A 12511-nucleotide genomic window follows, 5' to 3' on the forward strand; every position below is an offset into this window, starting at 1 on the left:
ATCCATTGCACTAATGGATTGGTCATCAGCTGGCTGTCTATGTCCCGCATCAATATAGACCAAAGTACAGAGGGTTAGGCTATGCTATAGTGCACCTACCTGATGCATCAGAAGGTGCGAGGCCCTTGCTAAATTCTGTGCACAGACTTTGAGATCTATGCTTTAGACTGTATCTAAACCTGCTCCAACATGGACTGACATTCTGGCCTACTTTCAGCCGATGCGACTTGTCTGTCGCTGAACAGTCGCTTTTTATGTATTCAGCACCTATGTATAATGTTGTAAAAATGCTCTAGAAGCTAAAGTCGCAGAAATGTCACACATATTTGGCCTGCAACTTTCTGTGCGACAAATTCAGACAGGAAAAATCAGTATAAATCCTTAGAAAATTATCCCCCAGTGTCTCCATCTGCTGGCGGTATTGAATAAGCATTGCTGCACTGATGGGGTATGCATTAGACGAAAAAAAAGAAGAAAAAGAAGAATAATACGCCCAGAAAAGAGGCGAAAAGGAGAAAAACGTAAAAAAACGTGAAAAAAAAGTAAGAGGAAGAGAAGGGAAAAAAAGGTGGAAATGGGTTTAAAAGTGATTTCGGCGGAGAAATATATATATATATATATATATATATATATATATATATATATATATATACGCGCACACACACACATATATATAAACGTATTCTCCGTTGAGATATTGCAGCCGCTGCTGTGTCCAGGCCCAGGAGCCTTAGCACTGTGCTGTGATGTCACTCAATACCACTGACATCACTAGGTGTAAACAACATCTCTCCTTTGCTGTGTATGTGACTATGGAGCTGTTTGGTGATGTCGTCTATTATGGCCTTCATAGAAGCAACAGGAGATTGTTGCATCCATCTAGAACCCTCAGAACTACAGTGCTATGATGTCACTCACTTCCACAGGCCTTGCAGAGTGTAAACAACAACAACCCAGCTTTGTTGTGTATGTAACCATAGGGATTGTGATGTCACCTAGAACCTTCACAGCAGCGACAGCTTTATGAGGAGCATCAGCACTGCTCTGCCTGAGCAGAACCATCACCGCCATAGGTTGTCAAATAACCCGGATTTAACCCACACAGGTAAGTCCAATGGGGTGCAGGCATGTCCTCTATGCTTACAGCTTCCCGTGGGTGTTGGTTTGATACCGTTTGGGGACAGCCAAGGAGGCATCTGCAGGCAACAAAGGTAGGTGTGTGCTTGTGTGTGTGTTTCCTATGCAGATCCTAAGCCCAGTGTCACATGCAAGTAGGAGGAGTAAGAAGGGTTCCTGGCAAATCCGGGTTATGGATTGCATTTAAAAAGGCCCCGTGGGAGTGCAATGGGCCCCTGTCTTGCTGCTTAGCAATAATGGTATGGGTTTAGGTTCTGCTGTGTGTACTGGTGGTTGACTGCCCCCCAGCCCAGAGTGTGCATGGAAAATTGTCTGGCAGCCTCCCTGACAGCAAGCAGTGATAGTGCCCATGAAGGGGACCTTGTTGGGCCCGCCCCTTTCACGGTTATCGCTTCTCGGCCTTTTGGCTAAGATCAAGTGTAGTATCTGTTCTTATCAGTTTAATATCTGATACGTCCCCTATCTGGGGACCATATATTAAATGGATTTTTGAGAACGGGGGCCGATTTCGAAGCTTGCTTCCGTCGCCCTATGCATTGACCCGATATGGCAGTATCTTCGGGTACAGTGCACCACCCCCTTACAGGGTTAAAAAGAAAGATTCCTACTTTCATTGCTACCTGCTTGCTGGCTAGCCAGCTAGCCAGCCCTGTGGGCCTTGCTGCTGCTGCTGCTGCTGCAGCCAAAAAACAAAAGGTGGTGCTGCTGCTGCTTCTGCTGCTTCTGCTTGTGTCTGGCCGCTGTTGGAGCGTCCAGGCACAGGACTTCTGCTGCTGCTGACTAAATGGCCTCCTTAATTGGATCATTTGAGTAGCCAGCACACCTGTGCAGGTAGGGCATGACATGATAGGCAGCTGCCTTGATAGCGGGTGGGTGCTGAATGTTCCTAATTGACAAAATAAGATTAATGCTTATGAAGAAATATAAAATCTCATCCCTTCCCCAATATCGCGCCACACCCCTACCCCTTAATTCCCTGGTTGAACTTGATGGACATATGTCTTTTTTCGACCGTACTAACTATGTAACTATGTAACATAACATGGGGGGGTCTCCTGGCTGTTCACACAGGTGTGTCATTGCTGTACATTGACCATGCATTGCTTCTGTGGTATTGCAAAGGCAAAGACAAATGCTTCCAGCCATCCATTGCACTAATGGATTGGTCATCAGCTGGCTGTCTATGTCCCGCATCAATATAGACCAAAGTACAGAGGGTTAGGCTATGCTATAGTGCACCTACCTGATGCATCAGAAGGTGCGAGGCCCTTGCTAAATTCTGTGCACAGACTTTGAGATCTATGCTTTAGACTGTATCTAAACCTGCTCCAACATGGACTGACATTCTGGCCTACTTTCAGCCGATGCGACTTGTCTGTCGCTGAACAGTCGCTTTTTATGTATTCAGCACCTATGTATAATGTTGTAAAAATGCTCTAGAAGCTAAAGTCGCAGAAATGTCACACATATTTGGCCTGCAACTTTCTGTGCGACAAATTCAGACAGGAAAAATCAGTATAAATCCTTAGAAAATTATCCCCCAGTGTCTCCATCTGCTGGCGGTATTGAATAAGCATTGCTGCACTGATGGGGTATGCATTAGACGAAAAAAAAGAAGAAAAAGAAGAATAATACGCCCAGAAAAGAGGCGAAAAGGAGAAAAACGTAAAAAAACGTGAAAAAAAAGTAAGAGGAAGAGAAGGGAAAAAAAGGTGGAAATGGGTTTAAAAGTGATTTCGGCGGAGAAATATATATATATATATATATATATATATATATATATATATATATATATATATACGCGCACACACACACATATATATAAACGTATTCTCCGTTGAGATATTGCAGCCGCTGCTGTGTCCAGGCCCAGGAGCCTTAGCACTGTGCTGTGATGTCACTCAATACCACTGACATCACTAGGTGTAAACAACATCTCTCCTTTGCTGTGTATGTGACTATGGAGCTGTTTGGTGATGTCGTCTATTATGGCCTTCATAGAAGCAACAGGAGATTGTTGCATCCATCTAGAACCCTCAGAACTACAGTGCTATGATGTCACTCACTTCCACAGGCCTTGCAGAGTGTAAACAACAACAACCCAGCTTTGTTGTGTATGTAACCATAGGGATTGTGATGTCACCTAGAACCTTCACAGCAGCGACAGCTTTATGAGGAGCATCAGCACTGCTCTGCCTGAGCAGAACCATCACCGCCATAGGTTGTCAAATAACCTGGATTTAACCCACACAGGTAAGTCCAATGGGGTGCAGGCATGTCCTCTATGCTTACAGCTTCCCGTGGGTGTTGGTTTGATACCGTTTGGGGACAGCCAAGGAGGCATCTGCAGGCAACAAAGGTAGGTGTGTGCTTGTGTGTGTGTTTCCTATGCAGATCCTAAGCCCAGTGTCACATGCAAGTAGGAGGAGTAAGAAGGGTTCCTGGCAAATCCGGGTTATGGATTGCATTTAAAAAGGCCCCGTGGGAGTGCAATGGGCCCCTGTCTTGCTGCTTAGCAATAATGGTATGGGTTTAGGTTCTGCTGTGTGTACTGGTGGTTGACTGCCCCCCAGCCCAGAGTGTGCATGGAAAATTGTCTGGCAGCCTCCCTGACAGCAAGCAGTGATAGTGCCCATGAAGGGGACCTTGTTGGGCCCGCCCCTTTCACGGTTATCGCTTCTCGGCCTTTTGGCTAAGATCAAGTGTAGTATCTGTTCTTATCAGTTTAATATCTGATACGTCCCCTATCTGGGGACCATATATTAAATGGATTTTTGAGAACGGGGGCCGATTTCGAAGCTTGCTTCCGTCGCCCTATGCATTGACCCGATATGGCAGTATCTTCGGGTACAGTGCACCACCCCCTTACAGGGTTAAAAAGAAAGATTCCTACTTTCATTGCTACCTGCTTGCTGGCTAGCCAGCTAGCCAGCCCTGTGGGCCTTGCTGCTGCTGCTGCTGCTGCAGCCAAAAAACAAAAGGTGGTGCTGCTGCTGCTTCTGCTGCTTCTGCTTGTGTCTGGCCGCTGTTGGAGCGTCCAGGCACAGGACTTCTGCTGCTGCTGACTAAATGGCCTCCTTAATTGGATCATTTGAGTAGCCAGCACACCTGTGCAGGTAGGGCATGACATGATAGGCAGCTGCCTTGATAGCGGGTGGGTGCTGAATGTTCCTAATTGACAAAATAAGATTAATGCTTATGAAGAAATATAAAATCTCATCCCTTCCCCAATATCGCGCCACACCCCTACCCCTTAATTCCCTGGTTGAACTTGATGGACATATGTCTTTTTTCGACCGTACTAACTATGTAACTATGTAACATAACATGGGGGGGTCTCCTGGCTGTTCACACAGGTGTGTCATTGCTGTACATTGACCATGCATTGCTTCTGTGGTATTGCAAAGGCAAAGACAAATGCTTCCAGCCATCCATTGCACTAATGGATTGGTCATCAGCTGGCTGTCTATGTCCCGCATCAATATAGACCAAAGTACAGAGGGTTAGGCTATGCTATAGTGCACCTACCTGATGCATCAGAAGGTGCGAGGCCCTTGCTAAATTCTGTGCACAGACTTTGAGATCTATGCTTTAGACTGTATCTAAACCTGCTCCAACATGGACTGACATTCTGGCCTACTTTCAGCCGATGCGACTTGTCTGTCGCTGAACAGTCGCTTTTTATGTATTCAGCACCTATGTATAATGTTGTAAAAATGCTCTAGAAGCTAAAGTCGCAGAAATGTCACACATATTTGGCCTGCAACTTTCTGTGCGACAAATTCAGACAGGAAAAATCAGTATAAATCCTTAGAAAATTATCCCCCAGTGTCTCCATCTGCTGGCGGTATTGAATAAGCATTGCTGCACTGATGGGGTATGCATTAGACGAAAAAAAAGAAGAAAAAGAAGAATAATACGCCCAGAAAAGAGGCGAAAAGGAGAAAAACGTAAAAAAACGTGAAAAAAAAGTAAGAGGAAGAGAAGGGAAAAAAAGGTGGAAATGGGTTTAAAAGTGATTTCGGCGGAGAAATATATATATATATATATATATATATATATATATATATATATATATACGCGCACACACACACATATATATAAACGTATTCTCCGTTGAGATATTGCAGCCGCTGCTGTGTCCAGGCCCAGGAGCCTTAGCACTGTGCTGTGATGTCACTCAATACCACTGACATCACTAGGTGTAAACAACATCTCTCCTTTGCTGTGTATGTGACTATGGAGCTGTTTGGTGATGTCGTCTATTATGGCCTTCATAGAAGCAACAGGAGATTGTTGCATCCATCTAGAACCCTCAGAACTACAGTGCTATGATGTCACTCACTTCCACAGGCCTTGCAGAGTGTAAACAACAACAACCCAGCTTTGTTGTGTATGTAACCATAGGGATTGTGATGTCACCTAGAACCTTCACAGCAGCGACAGCTTTATGAGGAGCATCAGCACTGCTCTGCCTGAGCAGAACCATCACCGCCATAGGTTGTCAAATAACCCGGATTTAACCCACACAGGTAAGTCCAATGGGGTGCAGGCATGTCCTCTATGCTTACAGCTTCCCGTGGGTGTTGGTTTGATACCGTTTGGGGACAGCCAAGGAGGCATCTGCAGGCAACAAAGGTAGGTGTGTGCTTGTGTGTGTGTTTCCTATGCAGATCCTAAGCCCAGTGTCACATGCAAGTAGGAGGAGTAAGAAGGGTTCCTGGCAAATCCGGGTTATGGATTGCATTTAAAAAGGCCCCGTGGGAGTGCAATGGGCCCCTGTCTTGCTGCTTAGCAATAATGGTATGGGTTTAGGTTCTGCTGTGTGTACTGGTGGTTGACTGCCCCCCAGCCCAGAGTGTGCATGGAAAATTGTCTGGCAGCCTCCCTGACAGCAAGCAGTGATAGTGCCCATGAAGGGGACCTTGTTGGGCCCGCCCCTTTCACGGTTATCGCTTCTCGGCCTTTTGGCTAAGATCAAGTGTAGTATCTGTTCTTATCAGTTTAATATCTGATACGTCCCCTATCTGGGGACCATATATTAAATGGATTTTTGAGAACGGGGGCCGATTTCGAAGCTTGCTTCCGTCGCCCTATGCATTGACCCGATATGGCAGTATCTTCGGGTACAGTGCACCACCCCCTTACAGGGTTAAAAAGAAAGATTCCTACTTTCATTGCTACCTGCTTGCTGGCTAGCCAGCTAGCCAGCCCTGTGGGCCTTGCTGCTGCTGCTGCTGCTGCAGCCAAAAAACAAAAGGTGGTGCTGCTGCTGCTTCTGCTGCTTCTGCTTGTGTCTGGCCGCTGTTGGAGCGTCCAGGCACAGGACTTCTGCTGCTGCTGACTAAATGGCCTCCTTAATTGGATCATTTGAGTAGCCAGCACACCTGTGCAGGTAGGGCATGACATGATAGGCAGCTGCCTTGATAGCGGGTGGGTGCTGAATGTTCCTAATTGACAAAATAAGATTAATGCTTATGAAGAAATATAAAATCTCATCCCTTCCCCAATATCGCGCCACACCCCTACCCCTTAATTCCCTGGTTGAACTTGATGGACATATGTCTTTTTTCGACCGTACTAACTATGTAACTATGTAACATAACATGGGGGGGTCTCCTGGCTGTTCACACAGGTGTGTCATTGCTGTACATTGACCATGCATTGCTTCTGTGGTATTGCAAAGGCAAAGACAAATGCTTCCAGCCATCCATTGCACTAATGGATTGGTCATCAGCTGGCTGTCTATGTCCCGCATCAATATAGACCAAAGTACAGAGGGTTAGGCTATGCTATAGTGCACCTACCTGATGCATCAGAAGGTGCGAGGCCCTTGCTAAATTCTGTGCACAGACTTTGAGATCTATGCTTTAGACTGTATCTAAACCTGCTCCAACATGGACTGACATTCTGGCCTACTTTCAGCCGATGCGACTTGTCTGTCGCTGAACAGTCGCTTTTTATGTATTCAGCTCAGCACCTATGTATAATGTTGTAAAAATGCTCTAGAAGCTAAAGTCGCAGAAATGTCACACATATTTGGCCTGCAACTTTCTGTGCGACAAATTCAGACAGGAAAAATCAGTATAAATCCTTAGAAAATTATCCCCCAGTGTCTCCATCTGCTGGCGGTATTGAATAAGCATTGCTGCACTGATGGGGTATGCATTAGACGAAAAAAAAGAAGAAAAAGAAGAATAATACGCCCAGAAAAGAGGCGAAAAGGAGAAAAACGTAAAAAAACGTGAAAAAAAAGTAAGAGGAAGAGAAGGGAAAAAAAGGTGGAAATGGGTTTAAAAGTGATTTCGGCGGAGAAATATATATATATATATATATATATATAAATATATATATATACGCGCACACACACACATATATATAAACGTATTCTCCGTTGAGATATTGCAGCCGCTGCTGTGTCCAGGCCCAGGAGCCTTAGCACTGTGCTGTGATGTCACTCAATACCACTGACATCACTAGGTGTAAACAACATCTCTCCTTTGCTGTGTATGTGACTATGGAGCTGTTTGGTGATGTCGTCTATTATGGCCTTCATAGAAGCAACAGGAGATTGTTGCATCCATCTAGAACCCTCAGAACTACAGTGCTATGATGTCACTCACTTCCACAGGCCTTGCAGAGTGTAAACAACAACAACCCAGCTTTGTTGTGTATGTAACCATAGGGATTGTGATGTCACCTAGAACCTTCACAGCAGCGACAGCTTTATGAGGAGCATCAGCACTGCTCTGCCTGAGCAGAACCATCACCGCCATAGGTTGTCAAATAACCCGGATTTAACCCACACAGGTAAGTCCAATGGGGTGCAGGCATGTCCTCTATGCTTACAGCTTCCCGTGGGTGTTGGTTTGATACCGTTTGGGGACAGCCAAGGAGGCATCTGCAGGCAACAAAGGTAGGTGTGTGCTTGTGTGTGTGTTTCCTATGCAGATCCTAAGCCCAGTGTCACATGCAAGTAGGAGGAGTAAGAAGGGTTCCTGGCAAATCCGGGTTATGGATTGCATTTAAAAAGGCCCCGTGGGAGTGCAATGGGCCCCTGTCTTGCTGCTTAGCAATAATGGTATGGGTTTAGGTTCTGCTGTGTGTACTGGTGGTTGACTGCCCCCCAGCCCAGAGTGTGCATGGAAAATTGTCTGGCAGCCTCCCTGACAGCAAGCAGTGATAGTGCCCATGAAGGGGACCTTGTTGGGCCCGCCCCTTTCACGGTTATCGCTTCTCGGCCTTTTGGCTAAGATCAAGTGTAGTATCTGTTCTTATCAGTTTAATATCTGATACGTCCCCTATCTGGGGACCATATATTAAATGGATTTTTGAGAACGGGGGCCGATTTCGAAGCTTGCTTCCGTCGCCCTATGCATTGACCCGATATGGCAGTATCTTCGGGTACAGTGCACCACCCCCTTACAGGGTTAAAAAGAAAGATTCCTACTTTCATTGCTACCTGCTTGCTGGCTAGCCAGCTAGCCAGCCCTGTGGGCCTTGCTGCTGCTGCTGCTGCTGCAGCCAAAAAACAAAAGGTGGTGCTGCTGCTGCTTCTGCTGCTTCTGCTTGTGTCTGGCCGCTGTTGGAGCGTCCAGGCACAGGACTTCTGCTGCTGCTGACTAAATGGCCTCCTTAATTGGATCATTTGAGTAGCCAGCACACCTGTGCAGGTAGGGCATGACATGATAGGCAGCTGCCTTGATAGCGGGTGGGTGCTGAATGTTCCTAATTGACAAAATAAGATTAATGCTTATGAAGAAATATAAAATCTCATCCCTTCCCCAATATCGCGCCACACCCCTACCCCTTAATTCCCTGGTTGAACGTGATGGACATATGTCTTTTTTCGACCGTACTAACTATGTAACTATGTAACATAACATGGGGGGGTCTCCTGGCTGTTCACACAGGTGTGTCATTGCTGTACATTGACCATGCATTGCTTCTGTGGTATTGCAAAGGCAAAGACAAATGCTTCCAGCCATCCATTGCACTAATGGATTGGTCATCAGCTGGCTGTCTATGTCCCGCATCAATATAGACCAAAGTACAGAGGGTTAGGCTATGCTATAGTGCACCTACCTGATGCATCAGAAGGTGCGAGGCCCTTGCTAAATTCTGTGCACAGACTTTGAGATCTATGCTTTAGACTGTATCTAAACCTGCTCCAACATGGACTGACATTCTGGCCTACTTTCAGCCGATGCGACTTGTCTGTCGCTGAACAGTCGCTTTTTATGTATTCAGCACCTATGTATAATGTTGTAAAAATGCTCTAGAAGCTAAAGTCGCAGAAATGTCACACATATTTGGCCTGCAACTTTCTGTGCGACAAATTCAGACAGGAAAAATCAGTATAAATCCTTAGAAAATTATCCCCCAGTGTCTCCATCTGCTGGCGGTATTGAATAAGCATTGCTGCACTGATGGGGTATGCATTAGACGAAAAAAAAGAAGAAAAAGAAGAATAATACGCCCAGAAAAGAGGCGAAAAGGAGAAAAACGTAAAAAAACGTGAAAAAAAAGTAAGAGGAAGAGAAGGGAAAAAAAGGTGGAAATGGGTTTAAAAGTGATTTCGGCGGAGAAATATATATATATATATATATATATATATATATATATATATATATACGCGCACACACACACATATATATAAACGTATTCTCCGTTGAGATATTGCAGCCGCTGCTGTGTCCAGGCCCAGGAGCCTTAGCACTGTGCTGTGATGTCACTCAATACCACTGACATCACTAGGTGTAAACAACATCTCTCCTTTGCTGTGTATGTGACTATGGAGCTGTTTGGTGATGTCGTCTATTATGGCCTTCATAGAAGCAACAGGAGATTGTTGCATCCATCTAGAACCCTCAGAACTACAGTGCTATGATGTCACTCACTTCCACAGGCCTTGCAGAGTGTAAACAACAACAACCCAGCTTTGTTGTGTATGTAACCATAGGGATTGTGATGTCACCTAGAACCTTCACAGCAGCGACAGCTTTATGAGGAGCATCAGCACTGCTCTGCCTGAGCAGAACCATCACCGCCATAGGTTGTCAAATAACCCGGATTTAACCCACACAGGTAAGTCCAATGGGGTGCAGGCATGTCCTCTATGCTTACAGCTTCCCGTGGGTGTTGGTTTGATACCGTTTGGGGACAGCCAAGGAGGCATCTGCAGGCAACAAAGGTAGGTGTGTGCTTGTGTGTGTGTTTCCTATGCAGATCCTAAGCCCAGTGTCACATGCAAGTAGGAGGAGTAAGAAGGGTTCCTGGCAAATCCGGGTTATGGATTGCATTTAAAAAGGCCCCGTGGGAGTGCAATGGGCCCCTGTCTTGCTGCTTAGCAATAATGGTATGGGTTTAGGTTCTGCTGTGTGTACTGGTGGTTGACTGCCCCCCAGCCCAGAGTGTGCATGGAAAATTGTCTGGCAGCCTCCCTGACAGCAAGCAGTGATAGTGCCCATGAAGGGGACCTTGTTGGGCCCGCCCCTTTCACGGTTATCGCTTCTCGGCCTTTTGGCTAAGATCAAGTGTAGTATCTGTTCTTATCAGTTTAATATCTGATACGTCTCCTATCTGGGGACCATATATTAAATGGATTTTTGAGAACGGGGGCCGATTTCGAAGCTTGCTTCCGTCGCCCTATGCATTGACCCGATATGGCAGTATCTTCGGGTACAGTGCACCACCCCCTTACAGGGTTAAAAAGAAAGATTCCTACTTTCATTGCTACCTGCTTGCTGGCTAGCCAGCTAGCCAGCCCTGTGGGCCTTGCTGCTGCTGCTGCTGCTGCAGCCAAAAAACAAAAGGTGGTGCTGCTGCTGCTTCTGCTGCTTCTGCTTGTGTCTGGCCGCTGTTGGAGCGTCCAGGCACAGGACTTCTGCTGCTGCTGACTAAATGGCCTCCTTAATTGGATCATTTGAGTAGCCAGCACACCTGTGCAGGTAGGGCATGACATGATAGGCAGCTGCCTTGATAGCGGGTGGGTGCTGAATGTTCCTAATTGACAAAATAAGATTAATGCTTATGAAGAAATATAAAATCTCATCCCTTCCCCAATATCGCGCCACACCCCTACCCCTTAATTCCCTGGTTGAACTTGATGGACATATGTCTTTTTTCGACCGTACTAACTATGTAACTATGTAACATAACATGGGGGGGTCTCCTGGCTGTTCACACAGGTGTGTCATTGCTGTACATTGACCATGCATTGCTTCTGTGGTATTGCAAAGGCAAAGACAAATGCTTCCAGCCATCCATTGCACTAATGGATTGGTCATCAGCTGGCTGTCTATGTCCCGCATCAATATAGACCAAAGTACAGAGGGTTAGGCTATGCTATAGTGCACCTACCTGATGCATCAGAAGGTGCGAGGCCCTTGCTAAATTCTGTGCACAGACTTTGAGATCTATGCTTTAGACTGTATCTAAACCTGCTCCAACATGGACTGACATTCTGGCCTACTTTCAGCCGATGCGACTTGTCTGTCGCTGAACAGTCGCTTTTTATGTATTCAGCACCTATGTATAATGTTGTAAAAATGCTCTAGAAGCTAAAGTCGCAGAAATGTCACACATATTTGGCCTGCAACTTTCTGTGCGACAAATTCAGACAGGAAAAATCAGTATAAATCCTTAGAAAATTATCCCCCAGTGTCTCCATCTGCTGGCGGTATTGAATAAGCATTGCTGCACTGATGGGGTATGCATTAGACGAAAAAAAAGAAGAAAAAGAAGAATAATACGCCCAGAAAAGAGGCGAAAAGGAGAAAAACGTAAAAAAAACGTGAAAAAAAAGTAAGAGGAAGAGAAGGGAAAAAAAGGTGGAAATGGGTTTAAAAGTGATTTCGGCGGAGAAATATATATATATATATATATATATATATATATATATATATATACGCGCACACACACACATATATATAAACGTATTCTCCGTTGAGATATTGCAGCCGCTGCTGTGTCCAGGCCCAGGAGCCTTAGCACTGTGCTGTGATGTCACTCAATACCACTGACATCACTAGGTGTAAACAACATCTCTCCTTTGCTGTGTATGTGACTATGGAGCTGTTTGGTGATGTCGTCTATTACGGCCTTCATAGAAGCAACAGGAGATTGTTGCATCCATCTAGAACCCTCAGAACTACAGTGCTATGATGTCACTCACTTCCACAGGCCTTGCAGAGTGTAAACAACAACAACCCAGCTTTGTTGTGTATGTAACCATAGGGATTGTGATGTCACCTAGAACCTTCACAGCAGCGACAGCTTTATGAGGAGCATCAGCACTGCTCTGCCTGAGCAGAACCATCACCGCCATAGGTTGTCAAATAACCCGGATTTAACCCACACAGGTAAGTCCAAT

At 45.6% G+C, this 12511-nt stretch overlaps 5 non-coding genes across 5 annotated transcripts; all 5 read left to right on the plus strand.

Annotated features, from left to right (window-relative positions):
* Nucleotides 1-1524: 1524 nt before the first annotated feature.
* Nucleotides 1525-1715, plus strand: LOC130343100 (U2 spliceosomal RNA). The gene has a single exon (XR_008882522.1). It is a non-coding gene; the product is annotated as a U2 spliceosomal RNA (small nuclear RNA).
* A 2094-nt stretch (nt 1716-3809) lies between these two features.
* LOC130343101 (U2 spliceosomal RNA) lies at nt 3810-4000 on the plus strand. Its single transcript, XR_008882523.1, has one exon. It is a non-coding gene; the product is annotated as a U2 spliceosomal RNA (small nuclear RNA).
* Nucleotides 4001-6088: 2088 nt separating this feature from the next.
* Nucleotides 6089-6279, plus strand: LOC130343102 (U2 spliceosomal RNA). The gene has a single exon (XR_008882524.1). It is a non-coding gene; the product is annotated as a U2 spliceosomal RNA (small nuclear RNA).
* Nucleotides 6280-8366: 2087 nt separating this feature from the next.
* LOC130343104 (U2 spliceosomal RNA) lies at nt 8367-8557 on the plus strand. The gene has a single exon (XR_008882526.1). It is a non-coding gene; the product is annotated as a U2 spliceosomal RNA (small nuclear RNA).
* A 2086-nt stretch (nt 8558-10643) lies between these two features.
* On the plus strand, nt 10644-10834 carry LOC130343068 (U2 spliceosomal RNA). The gene has a single exon (XR_008882496.1). It is a non-coding gene; the product is annotated as a U2 spliceosomal RNA (small nuclear RNA).
* The last annotated feature ends 1677 nt before the right edge of the window (nt 10835-12511 follow it).

The sequence above is a fragment of the Hyla sarda genome, unplaced genomic scaffold, assembly GCF_029499605.1.
Source record: "Hyla sarda isolate aHylSar1 unplaced genomic scaffold, aHylSar1.hap1 scaffold_666, whole genome shotgun sequence".
In the NCBI taxonomy this organism is placed as follows: Eukaryota; Metazoa; Chordata; class Amphibia; order Anura; family Hylidae; genus Hyla; species Hyla sarda.